The 16326-nt window shown below is 58.2% G+C and overlaps 1 long non-coding RNA gene across 1 annotated transcript; it reads left to right on the forward strand.

Annotated features, from left to right (window-relative positions):
- The first annotated feature begins 3602 nt into the window (after window positions 1-3602).
- Window positions 3603-11694, forward strand: LOC133043188 (uncharacterized). The gene is made up of 3 exons (XR_009689662.1): window positions 3603-3663; window positions 9980-10492; window positions 11604-11694. It is a non-coding gene; the product is annotated as an uncharacterized LOC133043188 (long non-coding RNA).
- Window positions 11695-16326: the final 4632 nt, after the last annotated feature.

Here is a 16326-nt window from a genome sequence, read left to right on the forward strand (position 1 = left end):
TGGACCAGGGGTCGAACCCACGTCCTCTGCTTTGGAAGGTGGATTCTTAACCACTGGGCCGTCAGGAAAGTCCCTTTCCCTTCATCTTTTGCCTCTGCTTTTCATACCATGCCCTGTGGCATCTTGGTTGCACGACCAAATCCTTTCTGAGCGAGGGACCCCTGAGTCCTCCCTTCAGGCTCCTCGGTCCCCACAGCCCTGCAGGGGACCCCCTACCCATGAATGACATGGACTCCTGCCCTCGGGGAGCACGCCTGCCAGGCCTGGGATGTTCACACCCTCAGCCCCAACTCAGACCCCTTCTCCCCACCTCCCGGCCGGGTCCAGGCTGCCGCTCCACCAGCACACCTGCTTCCTGGGGGTCAGCGCGTCCAGCGAGGCTGCAGGATGGAAGGACTGGGCGGGCACAGGTAGCAGCTGCCAGCGTCTCTTCTGTTCCTCCTCCTGTTTCGCACGGTTTCATTTACTGATTCTTCACTGCGCGGGGCCTTGGTTCCTGCGCGGGCTTTCCTCGAGTTGCCGTGAGCCAGAGTGGCCCTCTCTAGGGGCCCAAGCTTCCCGCAGCGGTGACTCTCTCGCCACGGAGCACGGGCGCTAGGTGCACGGGCTTCAGCAGTTGCAACACTTGGGCTCAGAAGCTGTGGTTCCTGGGCTCTAGAGCACGACTCAACAATTGTGGTGCCCGGGCTCAGCTGCTCCAAGGCACGTGGGATCCTCCCGGACCAGGGATCGAGCCGGTCGGTGAGCTCTTCACCACTGAAGCCTCCAGGGAAGCACTCTCCTCCTGCTCTCATCCTCAGCTCAGCACGTCCGGCCTGGCCCTCAGGCTTCTGAGTGGTGGAGGCAGCAAGCCTGCAGCAGAAGGACCCCAGCGCCCCACCCCTGACCGGTCCCCTCTCTTCAGAGAGGATGCCCCGTGGATGGCACCCCAGGCCTCCGTCCCGAGGAACTCAGGCTCGCCAGGAGACAAGGTGATGGAGCAAGTCCTGGGGCTGTGAGAGCCTGTGGGGCGGGGGGCATCCGGAGAGGCTGCCTGGAGGAGGGGGCCTCACAGGTGAGACCTGAACCTGAATAGGGTCGATCGGGAGAAGGGGGTGTGGGGGCGAGCAGGAGGGCAGGAGGCTGTGAAGAGCGGTCAAGACAGGTGGGTCCATGGCCCTTCTAATGCCAAGGAACTGAGATGGCCCTTCGAAGCTGGCCCTGGGGCACCGGGGCCTGGGTCAGCGGAGGCAGGGCTCCCCTGTGCCAGGGGAGGAGGCAGCAGGCAGGAGGCTGGGGGAGCACACTGAAGCTTCTGGGAGGAGGGTGTGCTGGGCTCTCAGACACTCACTCGGGGCACAGTTCTGACCTGATCGTTCAGTCGGGCCTGAGGACCCTCTCACCCAGGAGCCTGACCCCCTTCGCCTGGAGGGGGAGTGTGTCTTTCACCCCAAGATTGGCACCAACCCCCCCCCACCCAGCCCCACCGTGCAGCAGCAGAGAGAATGGTGATGACTTGGGGGAAGGATAACGGATTCTGGCCAGATTTCTGATGTTAAAATAGACTTTGAAAAGTATGGCTGAGACAACAGTTTTGGAAGAAAAACAACAAAAGAAGCCTCTAGAAGCCAGTGCCCCAGCCAACATGGGTTCAGGCCTCAGAAAATGGCTCTGGGGAGACGATCAGTTGGTGACCCTGACCTGGCACAGCCTCAGGCCTCCAGGGGCTTGGGGACCGAAGGGGTCCCAGACCCTCAGGACAGGGCGGGGCGGGCCGGGGTCCCCTGCCCCGGGAGCACAGTGAGTGCCGACACGTGTGGGCCCCAGCTCTGCGGAAGGTGGGGTGGGGCGGATCTGCAGTGGTCGTGAGAGCTGCTCCACCTTTTCAGATGCCCTGGGAGACCTGGGTTAGATCCCTGGGTCGGGAAGATCCCCTGGAGAAGGGAACGGCTCCCCACGTCAGTATTCTGGCCTGGAGAATCCCATGGACTAGTCCGCAGGGTCGCAAAGAGTCGGACACGCCTGAGCGGGTTTCACAACAGGGCTGGGCAGGGATGGAGGCAGGGGTGACCCCGGGGGCACCCGGCTGGAAGGAGGACCCTGGAGTCTGCCTGCCCGGACAGAGGGCGTCTGAGGCTGGGCACCGCTGCGGTGAGGCTGCAGGAGTCAGATGCTACTGGAGAAGGAGGACTCTGAGCTGCCTCAGTTTACCCTGTTGACCAAGATGCGCTGCGCTGTGTGCCAAGTCGCTCAGTTGTGTCCAACTCTGCAACTCTATGGGCCGCAGCCCACTGGGCTCCTCCGTCCCTGGAATTCTCCAGACAAGAAGACTGGAGTTGGGGGTCTGCTTGAGCCGGAGCACCAGGTCCAAACAAATGAAATCCATTCTCCCCTCTGTCTTTCCCCAGGGATGCTCAAGGTGGGGGGGGGGGGGGGGGTCGGGGGGAGTGCTCTGTGGTCCTGAGACCTGGGGGAGGGTAGACTCAGGCTGGGATGTCTGGGACCCTGCAGCCCCTATCCAGGGTGGGTGCCATGGAATCCAAGGAACACCAGGGTTCCCGGGTTTGACCTCTGTGCTGGCCCGCCCACCAAGCCCTGGTCCCGTGGTCTAAGGTCCAGTTCCCTGGGGACCAGAACTGAAGCCTCTGCGGCTGCACTGCCTCGGTGGGAACCTAAGAGCTGGATTCTTTCCTTCAGGGAGGAGGCTGCGGCCAGCCCCAGAGTCATTTCACTTGTAAATTAGGTCTTGGCTTTTCTCTCCTCTGGCTTTCCCCCCCTCCGCCTTGGCTGGGAGGTGACCATCTGCAGTATGGCCAGCGATGGGCTGGTCACCCCTCAGCTGGGTGACTCGATGGTTGTGGGAAGAGCTGGGAGGATGGAAGGATAGGGAGGGGTCCCAGCCTGGGAGGCTGTGCTGGAGGCGGGGGCCTGCCTGTGGTGTCCAGCCTCTTCACTTTAGGTTTCGCCCTCCCTGCGGGGGGCCCAGTTGGGTTGCCCTCCCCCAGCCCCACGATCCAGGCCCCTGGGCATTGTCGGGGGACAGGGCGGGGGGTGGGGGGGTGGGGGGCGAGGTGGCCAGTGGCATCCGCGCAGACGCGGAGCCTGAGCCGGGTCAAGGTCCCCCAGGCCCCGCCTGCCCTGGGCAGGAGCCGCTTCCGGCCGCAGGGCAGACAATGTGCTGGCTGGGGAGCCGTGGCCCCTGGCCAGATCCCCCACCCCCACCCCAGCCACACAGGAAGCCGGAACTCAGAAGACAGCGTGTCCTGGAGTGAACCCTCCGGCAGGCACTGCAATCCACGGCGTCTGATTCCCAGAGGAGGCGCCTCCAGTTGAATCCAACTGATTCCTTCCAGCCTTAAAATGACGAGGGGCCCCAGAGCCCTCCTGGGGGTGGGCTGGGGGTGGGGGGACTTCAGTCTTTGCCCTCAGGGTACGCTGAGTTTCTTCCTAACCGTGAGGCCTTTGCACTGGCCGCGCCCTCTGCCCGCCACGCTGGCCTCCAGGTCCCTTCAAGGCCACCTCCTCCTGGTTGCAGCTGCAGGGGCCTGTCCTGGCCCACATCTCCCCTTCCTGTCGGGGTTTCACAGGCGGTCCTCCCCTCTTCCCTCACCCCAGCCCCCAACACCAGCTCAGGCCTGTGCTGGACCTGTCTGCCTTGGTCCCTGCTGTTGCCAGTGAGTCTGGGTGAGTTTCCCCCAACCACCCCGACCCTGTGTCCGCTGCCCACCCCCTCCAGGCAGCGCCTCCCTGCAGGCCCAGCTCGCGTGGCCCCCGCGCACCTCCGGTAGCACATGCACCGTCCCTGTGCTCATCTCTAAGGGGCCCAAAGGCTGGGGGCTGCGTACCCCAGTGACTGTCGTTGTCAAAGTCACGAACAGCCCCTTTCCTCTGCACCCCCAGGGCTTGCCCCTGGAGACAGGCCTGCGGACCTGCTCCTTGGTGGGCCGTCCCATCTCCCTGCCCCCAGCGGAGGACTGGCTCCTTCCCAGGCCTGCCGTCCCGTCGGCCCTCGCCTGGCCCCAGCCTCCCGGGCTCCTTTCTGCCGAGAGGCCCCCCAGGACCTCGAATCCCCTGCCCTGGGCCAGCTGGGCTCCTCACTGCCCGCGCTCGCCCCGCGGGCCTCAGGGAGCCCCGTCAGTCTGGTCAGTCTGCGGCTCTCGGCGGCATCTGAGGCCGCCTGAGACCCACAGGGCTCTGGGCAGGGGGGCTTGTGCAGCTCCAGCTGGGTCTCACCTCTCCTGCCAGACTTGGCTCCGCTTTTTATTTTCAGGGTGAAGGAGTTAACTTTTTGCTCACTTCTGCATTCTCCAAAACCTTTAGCATAAAACCTGGTACACACTAGGCCTGAGAAAGATGCTTGTTGGCTGACACATGACTGAGGGAGGGAGCTGGGAGGACAGCGCGGCCCTCAGACAGTGAGGGGGCGTGTCTGTGCGTTGGTGTGTGTGTTTGTGGGTGTATGTCTGGGTGTGTGTCTGTCCAGGTGTCAGGCTGGGTCTCTGTGAGTGCGTGTGGGCGTATGTGTGTCTGTGTGAGTGAGTGTGTGTGAGTCTGTGAGTGTGTGCCTGTGTGAGTGTGTCTGTGTGTGTGTGTGTGTCTGTGAGTGCATGAGTGTGTGAATGTGTGTGCCTGTGTGAGTGTGTGTGTGTGAGTCTGTGAGTGCATGTGGGCATATGTGTGTCTGTGTGAGAGTGTGTGAGTCTGTGAGTGTGTGCCTGTGTAAGTGTGTGTCTGTGTGTGTATGTGAGTCTGTGAGTGCATGAGTGTGTGAATATGTGTCTCTGTGTGTGAATGCATGAGTGTGTGTGTCTGTCTCTTAGTGTGTGTCTGTGCATGAATGTGTGCATGTCAGTGTGTGTGCCTGTGAGCCTGTGTGTGAGTGTGCATGTCTGTGTCTCTGATAGTGTGTGTCTATGTGCATGTGAGAGTGTGTGCCTCTGAGAGTGCGTGTCTGTGTCTCTGAGAGTGCGTGCCTGTGAGCATGTGAGAGTGTGTGTCTCTGAGTGTGTGTCTCTAAGCCCGTGAGTGTGTGTGCTCCACCGCCGCCTGGAGCACGCTAGACTTCACACTTGCTCTGCGGGTCTGCTCACCTTGTGTCTCTGGAAGTTTCCCGGAAGGACTGATGTCCCCCAGCTTCTGCCTCCATGGCCGCCCCTGACCCTGGGGGGCGGTCTGCTGGCTTCAGGGGGTCTCCCTCCTGCCACTGAGCCCCTGAGGAAGAGCTCCAGGTATTATTCAGCCATAGAAGCAGGAGGTGCCGGTCACACCACTAGGAGGCTAAAGAACAGTAACAATGAAACAGAAGTGCTGGTCACAGGAGAGGAGAGACTGGAGGCCCCGGGGGTGCAGGGGGGAGGTGGCCAGTGCCGTCACCGTGGACACCAGTTTGATGGCTCCTCAAAGGCAAAACGTGGTGGGTGACCGGCAGTCCGTCCTGGGGTGCCCCAGGGACCTGAAGCAGAGTCCCTGGACACCCCCCCTTCCCGGGCACATCCACAGCCACACCGGCCGGAAGATGGACACACCCCGGTGGCCCCAGCGATGAAGGGACGCACACACTGCTCCCCATGCTCACCCGGCCTCTGCTGTGTCCCTTTCGAGGTCCTCGGGGCGCTCACGTAGCCCCGTAGCCCCATGGGGACCCCGCATCCAAATGGTCGTCCAGCCTCAGTCTCCCCGCCTGGGGGGAGGAGCCCCCTCCCCAGGCCCCCCACCGTTCACCTCCCAGCCCCCCCGGCAGCACCCCCAGGGAGGGGCCTGCCCGATCTCAGACCTCAGCCCTCCACGAGTCTGCCCCCCAGCGCCCTGCCTTAAGCCTTGCCGGTCCGGGAGCCACAGCCGTTCCCGGCTGCAAGGCGCCCTCTGGTGGGAACGCTGGGGGATGTCAGGGACTCCGGAGGAACCCAGAACTGGGTTGGACCCCCAAGGTCAAGGGCAAGGGGCTGGGACTGTCTGGGGACGGAGACCAGCCCGCGTGAATCCTAGGGACCAGGGCGGGGATACTCTTGGTGGGGCGGTGGAGGGGACAGAGACCTGTGACTTGTCAGAAGTGAATGTTGCTCTTGTCCCCACAGTTCAGATGGAGCCAGGAAGGGAGGTGTCCCCAGGCCCCTCACTCAAAGGACCCGCTTCCCCCGCCTCACCTCTGCTGCCAGGCTGGGGTCACCCTGCCATCCCGGGCAGCCCTCCTTGCCCAGGGGGTTCCAGGCCTCCCCAGCCCCCAGCCTGGCCCGGCTGCAATCACCCAACCCTGATCCTGACTCCCCCGAGAGGAGAGGGAGGCCCCTGCCCTCCACACTCAGGCAAAGAGGCTCCAGAGCCCAGTCCTGAGGGCCAGCCGGGAAGCCTAACACTGAATTTATAGTAAGAAATACAGGGACTTCTCTGGCGGTTCAGTGGTTGACTCCATGCTTCCAATGCAGAGCACACAGGTTTGATCCCTGATGAGGGAACTAAGATCCCACAGGCCAGCCAAAATCTTTTTTAAATAATTTAAAAGGTTCAGCAAAGGTTGCCTCCTCCAAGAAGCCTTCCCTGAACACCCCTGTCTGGCCTCCTTGGGGCTCCCGGGGTCCTGGGCTCTTGTCAGTTTCTGGAGCATCTTCCCAGGAGGGCAGAGTCATCCGATTTCTTTCTGGACCCCGGGGTCCTGGACAGCATGGCTTGCCCATCAAACATGACCGGTGGCCCCCTTTCTTCTGGGGCTATTGCCAGTGCCCTGAAGGAGCCTCTGTCCCAGATGGGTGCGGACGCTGGGCCCAGGGATGCTGGAGCCTCCCCCATGGTCTCCCTCCAGGTGGAACAGCAGGCCCCTCCATGTGTGCCCCATCTCTGCCCTCCTCACGCGCCCGTGGCCTGGGTCCAAGAGGGCATAGCGAAAGCTTCAGAGCCTTATAAAGTCTGCACCCATTTCTCTGGGCTCTTAAAAGCTCAACCAGATTATCCTCCAATTAACATACTTAATTAAAAAAGAAAACAACCAGAAAAGGCCCTTTTTCTGGCCAGAGAAGTGAGGTGAAAGTCGCTCAGTCATGTCTGACTCTCTGCGACCCCATGGACTGTAGTCCACCAGGCTCCTCTGTCCATGGGATTCTCCAGGCAGAGAAGGAGGTATCAGCTACGTTGACCCCATCAGCCAAACGACTGCAGGGTGGTTATCATTTGCTTTAAAAGCCCAGCGGCCACAGGGCCCCAGCGTCCTCATGGGCGGGGTCAGAGACCCCGTGGAACTCAGTCACAAGCCCATCCAGCAACCACAGCGCATTTTCAGCACTTTTCTGGGTCAGATTCAGGTTCAGGTTCGTCCTGGCCTGGTTCTGAGAGAAGACCAGATGCAGACACTTTCACCAGCCAGGAAATCAGTGAGATGTGCATGTTTGAGGCAGGCTCACTTGCACCATGCTGACTTCCACCCTCTAAAACCTTTCCTATGTTGTCTCCAGTTTTGCTGGAGAGAATGTCGTAAAAGCCCCAGACTCCTAGGAAGAAATTGGGTGTCTCTGCCCTCCCGGGGGGATGCCACAGAAACGGACAGGAGCCTGGGGCCATGGGTGCCCCAGGGAGGCCAGCACCCGATGGGGGGAATCAGGGAGGGCTTCCTGGAGGAGGCAGCCTTTGCCGAGCCCTGAAGGATGAGCCAGGCAGACCGTCTTAAGAAGCAATCATCGGGTGAACGGGCCAGCACCGGGGAAGGTGGGGAGATGTGCAGAGGGCAGGGGAGGGGAGGCTGAGCGTGGTCCCCAGGCCCAGGCACCGTGGCATCTCTTTATGTCCACCACCCAGCAGGCAGGGAGGGGAGAGGCACCTGGAGCGCGCTCAGAGCCATGCAGTGGGGCCCAGGAGCTGCTGTTCCCCATGTTCTGGGTGGTGGGCGAGGGGGCAGTGTGCCACAGCACCCACGTTCCCGGAGGCGCGGCTCTGTCCTGGGTCCTGGCCTGGACTCACCCTGTCCCTCCACAGGGGTCCCCGCTGGAGGAAGAGGACGCGGGTGGGACTGCCTTCGTGTGCCCACCCGCTCTCTCTCTTGGGCACAGCTCCTCACAAGAGGAAGGGTCTGGACTTCCCTGGTGGTTAGTGGTTAAGATTCCACCTTCCAATGCAGGCGGGTGAGGGCTCGATCCCTGCTCAGGGAGCTAACCTCCTATACTGCTCTGCGGCCAAAACACTAAAACATAAAACAGAAGCAATAATGTAGCAAATTCAACAAAGACTGTAAAAATAGTCCTCATCAGAAAAAAAAAAAAATTAAAAAAAAAAAAAAAGAGCAGGTGTCACGGAGCAGAGCAGTTTCCGTATCACAAGCGCCCTGGAGATGCCCCGGTGTTTGCAATCATGCCTGCACTGCCAAGACGCCTCTCCTTAGAGGGCATGAAATGTGTGCCAGGCCCCACTCAGGGTGACAACCAGGGAGGCAAGAAGCAAGCATCTCATGGACGGGGAAACTGGGTCTCAGAGTCACAGAGCCTGGTGCCCACAGCCCCCGTCTCCAGACCCTGTCCCTGGCCCTCCCCCACATTGAGCCTGCTCACCAGGAGCCGAGGAGCCAGCTGTGAGTGTCCCCTCCCAGAACCCCCTCACACCACACCAGGGTTGGGGGGCTACAGCGTGATAGATGATAGAAGGAAGCAGGGTCTGGCAGGCCCAAGGCGGGTCCGTCACCTCTTTCATTTGTTCGTTCACCCATTCATTCATTCATTCACCATCACGGAGATGCCACCAGTGATCAGGGATCACAGGGCATCAGTGCTGCTGGCCAAGGCCTGAGCACTGGTGACAACCTCCCAAGAGCCAAGGCCCCGAGCTTTCCAGATCCCAAGGCATTTCCCGGGCCAGGACTGGAGACGGCCCTGAAGGCCGGGTGTTGCCCTCTGGTGGCCTGTGTGCATCTCAGGCCAATGTGAGGGGCATCTGTGGAGTCCAGGTCAGCGTGCCCACCTCCCCAGGGCCCTGCATGGTGGGATGGATGCAGGCGAGGAAGTCCATATTGCCAGGCCAGGGGCCCGGGCCCCAGGGCTGGATGCTGGCTCTGCCGGCTGCAGCCACAGGAGCAGGGCCGGGTGAGAACCCCCAGGCACCCTGGGTGCTGGGGCGGCACAGCCGGGCTCCTCCAGTCCTTGCTGGGCCACTGGATGACCCTGGAGGTCCTTTTCCTCCCTGTCAGTCTTCCCACCCTTAAAGCCATGAGGGCCATGAGTCAAAGTCTTTGTTCGTGAGTCACATGGGGTGTGGGGTAAGGATGCAGATTCTCAGGCATTATTGTGGTCAGTGGTCGGCTCTGGTGCACTGGTTCTTGGTGCCCAAGACAAAGAACAAACAGCCCATTGCTTTTAGGAGATCAACCTGGTAAATAGGATTATGGCTTCAGATGCAATTACATTTCAGACAGTTAATCCAACTTCTTAAGGATGAGTCCCCAGTTCAGAAATGAGCTTCCCCCTCCCCCACATGATTGGCCAGTCATTCTCGGAGAGGCTGGGAAAGCGAGTGACTCAGTCCTGTTTTCTAAAGAATACTTGGCTTAAGAGGCATGAAAAATGCATGACGTTAAACGCAGTGGCAAAGTGACGACCAGGAGACATGAAAGTGTTTGCATTAGACAATGAGGCCTCGCCTGCAGCCCCCGGCCATGTGTCAGTGGCTCTGCCCAGATCAGCCTGGGCTGGCTCTGACTCAAAACTCTTCTCATCAACAGGGGTGGCTGGGGGTGTGGTGGGGGAGGGGGGTGTCCACCTGCTCCTTTATTCCTTCAGCCCAGAGCTTCTGGATCTGACTGCAGCCTGGGGCCCAGCTCAGCCCCAAGGGAGGAAAGTCTGGACAACCAGTTGCCCGCAGTCTGAATGGACTGGGGATGAGGACGTCCGAGTAGATCGCAGGGTGGGGAGAAATCAGGGATCGTGCGCTCCAATAGCCATCTCCCCACCTGCCTCAGTAACGGAGCTCCGGTTTTACCCGGGTCTAGTGCCGCTCAGCTAAAATGTCACATTTCCCACCTCCCTTGCAGCTAGGTATGATCACATGATCAAGTTCTGGCCAATGAGAAATAGGAGTATCCAGGAATGGGAAGAGACCTGCCCTTCTTTGGCCCTTTGTCCAGCCAGCAGCCTGGAAAGCAGATGTGATGGCTGAGCTCTGGCAGCCACGTTGGAGTCTGAGGTGAAGGAACACATGCTCAGGGATGTAGAGCAATGAGCGGGCTGGACCCTGCGTCCCTGGTGACATGTATGGCCTTCACCGCAGCCCTAGCTTGCCCACATCTAGAGTTCTTTTATGGGAAAGAAAAAACACACATTTACCTTGTTTAAGCACTGCAGTTTTGAGCTTTGCTGTTATAGGCAGTCAACCCTAGTCAAAGCTGATATAGTGGGGAAGAAGTCTTGAAGAAGAGAGACCAACACGAAAACCAGAGGAGTGATCAGGCCGAAAGACTGCATGTGCTTTGGGTGGCTCACATGGGACCAGTGGATGACCGGCTGGGTCAGGACCTGACTCTGGATGCAAGGTCTCCTGTACTAAGGTAAGGGAGTAAGGGCCTAGAGGGGCTCATGGGAATCCGATGGATAGCATGGGAGGATGTCAGAAAATGGCTATGGGGGAGGTGGGGACCAGAGCCTAAAGGAATGCGAAGGACTGTCATTTGTCCTCCAAAACCCACTGCCCGCCTCTCCCCAGTCTGGGTCTGTGTGACCACCAGTCCTCTAAGTGGAAACTGGCCTGGCCAGCAGCTCAGCTCATGACCTGGGTTCCCTGCCCCTTGTAGCTGAGTGTGAGCAGAATCCGGCCAGAATCAGTGGAATGTGGGCAGAGGGAATGCAGATGCTGCGTCACGGGCTTAAAAGGAAATTGCTTATTTGGAATTTTCTGCTTCCGCCAAGCAGGATTGCAAATGTGCCCATGCTTATCTATGCCTGGCTGACTCAGCCGTGTCCTGGGGATGTCCGAGCCACACGATGGACAGAACCTGCATCCTCCACCCTCACAAGTCCACACCTTGTAGCTTGCACCTCTGGTTCTCATTAGGGTATCTGGAAATACTTTGGGTTGTTCCAATGAGGGGAGGGATGCTATAAGCTTCTAATGGGTGGAGGCCAGGGATGCGACTAAACGCCTTCCAGCGCCCACCACGGTGCCCCACCCCCACCAAGAATGGTCCAGCCCTGAAAGCTCGTGGTGCTGCCATTGAGAAACCCCAGCTTGCTCAGGCACCTGAGGGCATAGTGTTTGGCTCTTGCCAAGGACAAGGTCCAAGGTCTTGGTCTGGCTCTCAGAACCCTTTATGACCTGACCCAGCCTAAGGGCTCAGGAGATAAGTGGTCAGAGTCAGGCTGTAAATAGTGGTAGAAAGGAGAAGGAAAGCAATTCCTGGTGGGGAACAGGATGGAAGAGCGTGGAAAAGGCACAGAGGCAGCGTCAAATCATGGACCAGACTATTGCCGGGACTCCAGGCTGAATGGCTTTAGAGGAGCAAGTGAAGGGCTCAAAAGACCGGCTCTGGGGAGAGAGAGCAAGGGAGGTAGATGATGAAGTCCAAGTATTTCCTGTCATGCTGATGGCGCAGCCTCGGGTCCGTGATTTCTAAGAGTTTCTGTCTGTCTGTCAAGAGTTTCTCTTTGTTTTTTCCAATCAAGGAGTCTTCAATTTTTCTCAGTGTCTTTTTGTCATCCTTGGAGATGAGCTTGTGGCCCTTCTTCCTTGAGCTACTGATGGAACAGGCCGTGGTAAGTTTCCAATACGCGATCACCCTCAAGTCCCTGAGCAAGGCCTCAGTTTGCTCATCTGTAAATGGGGTGATAATAAAACCTCCCTCACAGGGCTGTGATGAACAGTAAACGAGTTAATGACAGTGCCTGTGCTATATAAGTGTTCATTAAACACAGAGCTTTCAGCATGCAGTGGACACTGGTTATTTTTCCCACCCAGCATTCACTCTCTTTTTCCATTTCCCTCTTGGAGCCACTGCTGATGGGAATGGCCCCAATCTGGGCTCCAAAATCCTAGGACAGTGCCTCCCTCCCCAGCCATAGTAATCGGCTACAGGATAGGCATGTAGCCCCCTCCAGGCCAGTCAAAGGCAATGGCAGTTGATCTTAGGACCTTGTTGGCTCCTGGGAAAGAGGAGCTCTCTTTTCTGTGGTTGTCAACCTGCATGGCAGAACCCTGGAGCGGTGAGGGGCCACTGCCTGCCTGGGATGTGGCTGACTTCTGGGTTAGCAGAATTGACAGAGAGATAAAGAATCACTGGTAAGTTTGTTTGAGCCCTGGATCCAGCTATGCCTGAAGGCACACTACCATCAGACTCTTAGATTCTTTAGTTATGTGAATCAACAGTTTCCTCCTTTTTTAAAAAAAATTTTTTTTTATTGCTCACAGCTTGGTTTCTGTCATTTGCAATGGAAAATATCCTGGGAATACAGGAGTCAGCAAGCTGTGTCTGGGGGCCAAATCCCCAAGCTAAGAATGGATTTTACATTTTTGAAGAGTTGTTAAAAATTAATAAATCAAAGAAGACTATTAAGAGACTGCATGTGGCCCAAAAAAGTTTAAAATATTTACTACCTGGCCTTTTTTTTTTTTTTTAATCGCTAAATCCTGGACTAATGCATTACTTATAAAAATTCTTAATCTCAATACTTGGTTCACTTATTTTCATCTTTCCTTTTAGTGATCAAAGCAATACATCTGCCTCTGAGTATGGCTTTCAATGTTTTCTGCAAGTTGTGTAAATCAATAGTGGTTATCTTCTCAACTGTCTGCTCCCATCCGAGTACTGATATGGGGACATTTCTTTCCATACTCACTGTCCATCACTGTCTCCACCCTCTGTCCTGTGGGGCTTCTGAGTACCATGGAACTTTGAAAAGAGTGAAGAGAAGGTGTTTGCATGGGGAAACTTGGAGAGGGAGTGAAAGGGGCTGGGCCCCAGGCAGACCTCCTTCCACGAGAAAATGTATGGATGTCTTAGCAGGTGCCGATGGAAGGCTCTTAGTCTACAGCAACGAGAAAAGGAATTGCTCTAGCTAAGGCCACCAACTCGGCCCAGTTCGCCTGGGACTATCTGGTTTTAGAACTGAAAAATCTCTCATCCTGGGGACCCCCACTCTGTCCTGGGCAAGACAGAACAGCTGGTCAACCTAACAGCGTCTCCTCTGCCTAGGCAAGCACGCGGCGTTCTCCTGCATGGCAGCAATCCTCAGATACTGGATGGACTTCCACGTGATGGATCACATCCATAACGCTCCAAGGACTGGCCCAAATATCCTCCTAATGCCAACCTCTAGTCCTTCCCCCTCCCTCTGCCATCCTGACCCCAACCTTGAAGGTTGCAGCCCATTTCCTCTCAACCTCATCTAGCCCAAGGGGCCTTCCTCCTGTAGATGGAGCTTTGGCCTCTCTTCTTTCTCCAGTTCTAAGACTCTCAGCTCATAGAGGCTATCTGAATTTCTCACCATGAAGTTCCTTCCGTCTTCAAAGCTAACAGGGGCACATCAGATCCTTCTTGGGCTTAGAATCCTCTCACTGCTTATGTAGACGGGACCCAACACACATTAGTGTCACCTCAGTTGGAGATCCTGGGGTTCAGGAAACACTTAAGAGTGAAGCCAATACAAGATGCAAGAATGAGGCAGGAGGAAGTGCACAAGAATGGGGTGTGGCCAAGGCAGGAGATGGTGGTTGAGATCAGACTCAAGGTTCAAAGGAGCCGATGTTAGGTCCCTGCTCTGCAGTCATGGATGCAGCTGCCTCCTGGAAAATCACTTACTCCATAGCTGCTTATAGAACCTGTACTATATGCCAGGTTCTCTCTTATCTTGGGGATAGGGCAGGAGCCAAAGCAGAGGTGGAGATGGTCCCCAAGGAGCACCTGTTGTAGTTGCTCAGTCACTAAGCTGTGTTTGACTTTTTGCGACCCCACAGCATACCAATTCATTGGACCTGAGTCTGAGCAAAGTCTGGGAGATAGTGAAGGACAGGGAAGACTGCGTGCTGCAGTCTGTGGAATCAAAGAGTCGGACAAGACTTAGTGACTGAACACCAACACGGACTGTGGCCCACCAGGCTCCCCGTCCATGGGATTCTCCAGGCAAGAATGCTGGAGTGGGTGGTCATTCCCTTCTCCAGGGGCTCTTCCTGACCCAGGGAGCAAACCCAGGGCTCCTGCATTGGCAGGCAGATACTTTACCACTGAACCATCAGGGAAGCGAAAGGGATAATTAGGAAACAAATAACCACATTTTGTCCTCAGTGTCACGAGGAACAGCAGCGTTGTGATAGAGGAAACCAGTGAGTACGTTTGGGGGAAGGAACGTGAGCACCCCTCCAATGCGCTTATGCTAAGGCCACAAAGAACCAGGGAAAGAGCACTGTGCCAGAAGAGACAGCATGCGCGAAGGCCCTGGGGCAGAACTAGCTCAATGTGTTCAGGTAGCAGAAGACAAGACAAGGGGGAGGAGAACAAGGGCGCTCACGTGTGTGATGGAGTTGAGGGGCAGGCAGGGGCCAGAGTTGCCAGGCACCTTCACATGGGTTAACTCAATCAAATGTCAGAACCCCAGACTGTGTAAGTGCCATTGCTGGTCCCAGGTAGCCATGAGGAAACCCAGGTTGCAGAGCTTGAGTGCTTTGCCTGAGGTCACACAGGGAAGAGGGGCTGAGGCCACTGAGCCCCACTAAGGTGCCCTAAGACCCATCTGGGGTTCCCAGGGCACTCTGATCCTGGATAACTCTTCCTTTGGGCATCAGCATGTCTCCACACTCATTGAGTACCAGAACCCCTTTCCTAGCAGAAGCACCCCCTCCACTTCCAGCAAACAGATGAGGGACCCTTGGAGCCAGACCCTGGCCACCACCTTATTCAGGATGTCTGGAGCTGCAAACCCATTTGGGAGGAGGGGTGTGGGGGAGAAGGGATGGGGCTGGAGGAGGCAGGTAACCACCTGTGTCTGCAGACCTTAGAGCCTTTGGAATGGACCCTGGGGACCCAGACTGGGAAGGGACCTCAAGCATGCGGCCTCTGTGTGTGTGTACGCACAGACACACGGAGAGGGATTCATAGAGCTCTTCCACACGAGACTTCTGCCAACCGTGGAGCTATTCAGGAATCCCCTTGGAGATGCCAACAAGAAATCGGACCCCAAGCAGGCGTGCCTGGAAGCCGCCCAGAGGTACCTGCTCGGCCGACATTCGGCCCCGCGGCCAGCAGGGGGCAGCACGACGCTGCGCAGTGGTACCCGAGTCTCGAGAGGCGCGCTCTGCGCCCGGTTCTCCCGGGGAAACTGAGGCCGGGAGCAGCAGGCAGAGGGGGTGGACTAACCGAGGCGTCCCTCTCCCGGCCCCACCACGCCGGGTTCGTCCAGGAGCCTGCCCGACCTCGGAGGTCTCCCTACCCGACCCGGGGAGCGGATCGAGGTCGGGGCGGGGGTTCACGAGGCATGAGGTCTCGGCAGTCGCCGAGGCTCCGGGCCGGGGAGAGGCGGCCACTGCGGGGTGGGGGGTCCTTTATCGAAGTCCCGCCATACTCCGCATGTCCCCGGGATTCGCCCCATTATCGGAGGCGGAGACTGAGGCTGGCGGCGCTGGGGGCAAGGTGGCCCCCGGAATCTGTGCCCAGATGGGGCCACGCTGTCCGCTTCGCAGTCCCGAAGCCCCGCGTGGCCCAGCGTCCCGCGACACCCCCTCCCATCCGGTCGTGGAGAGCCCGCAGCCTCGCGTCCGCACGTCGCCGCCGGGTGGCAGCATCGGCTCGCGCGCCCCAGCCGGCCCACCCCCCCTGCTCCAGCCACCGGCAGCAAGGGCTCAGCCCGACTCTCCGGTTTCCAGGGCTCAGCTTCCCATTCCGTGAAATGGGGTCACATCTGGGGCGCTGGGACGCAGAGAACACTTGGGGGTGAGGCTACTATAGTCATGTCTCTTTTTCTGTGCCTCAGTTTCCCTGCCAGTGAGGCTTTTCAGCGTCCCTCTCTATCTGTGAATGCTCCCTGTCTGCCCGCTCCGCGAAGCTGCACCACCGGCCTCGGATCAGAGGCCGAGGAATGGCCCGCGCCTGGGTGGTGGCAAAGGTTCAGGGGATTTGCAAGGATTAAGAGGGGATCAGGAGCAGGGGGTCGCACTGCAGGGTGGGGGGAGCGGGGCCCTCAAAGTGGGGGGCGGGTAGTCTAGGTGGGACCCAGGCTGGCTGGCAGCAGCACCCTGCCCCTTCCCGCCTGCACTCCCACACCAGCAAGTTTCAGGTCTCTGCTGGTCCTCGGAAACTAAGTGCTTCCTAATTCCATCCCTTCGCCCAAGAGGCGTCCAGGTCTGTACACTGGAGCAGGACAGGAGCCTGCCCAGGGCAGTGCTTAGGCGGAGGGCCAC

The sequence above is a fragment of the Dama dama genome, chromosome 22 (genome assembly GCF_033118175.1).
Source record: "Dama dama isolate Ldn47 chromosome 22, ASM3311817v1, whole genome shotgun sequence".
In the NCBI taxonomy this organism is placed as follows: Eukaryota; Metazoa; Chordata; class Mammalia; order Artiodactyla; family Cervidae; genus Dama; species Dama dama.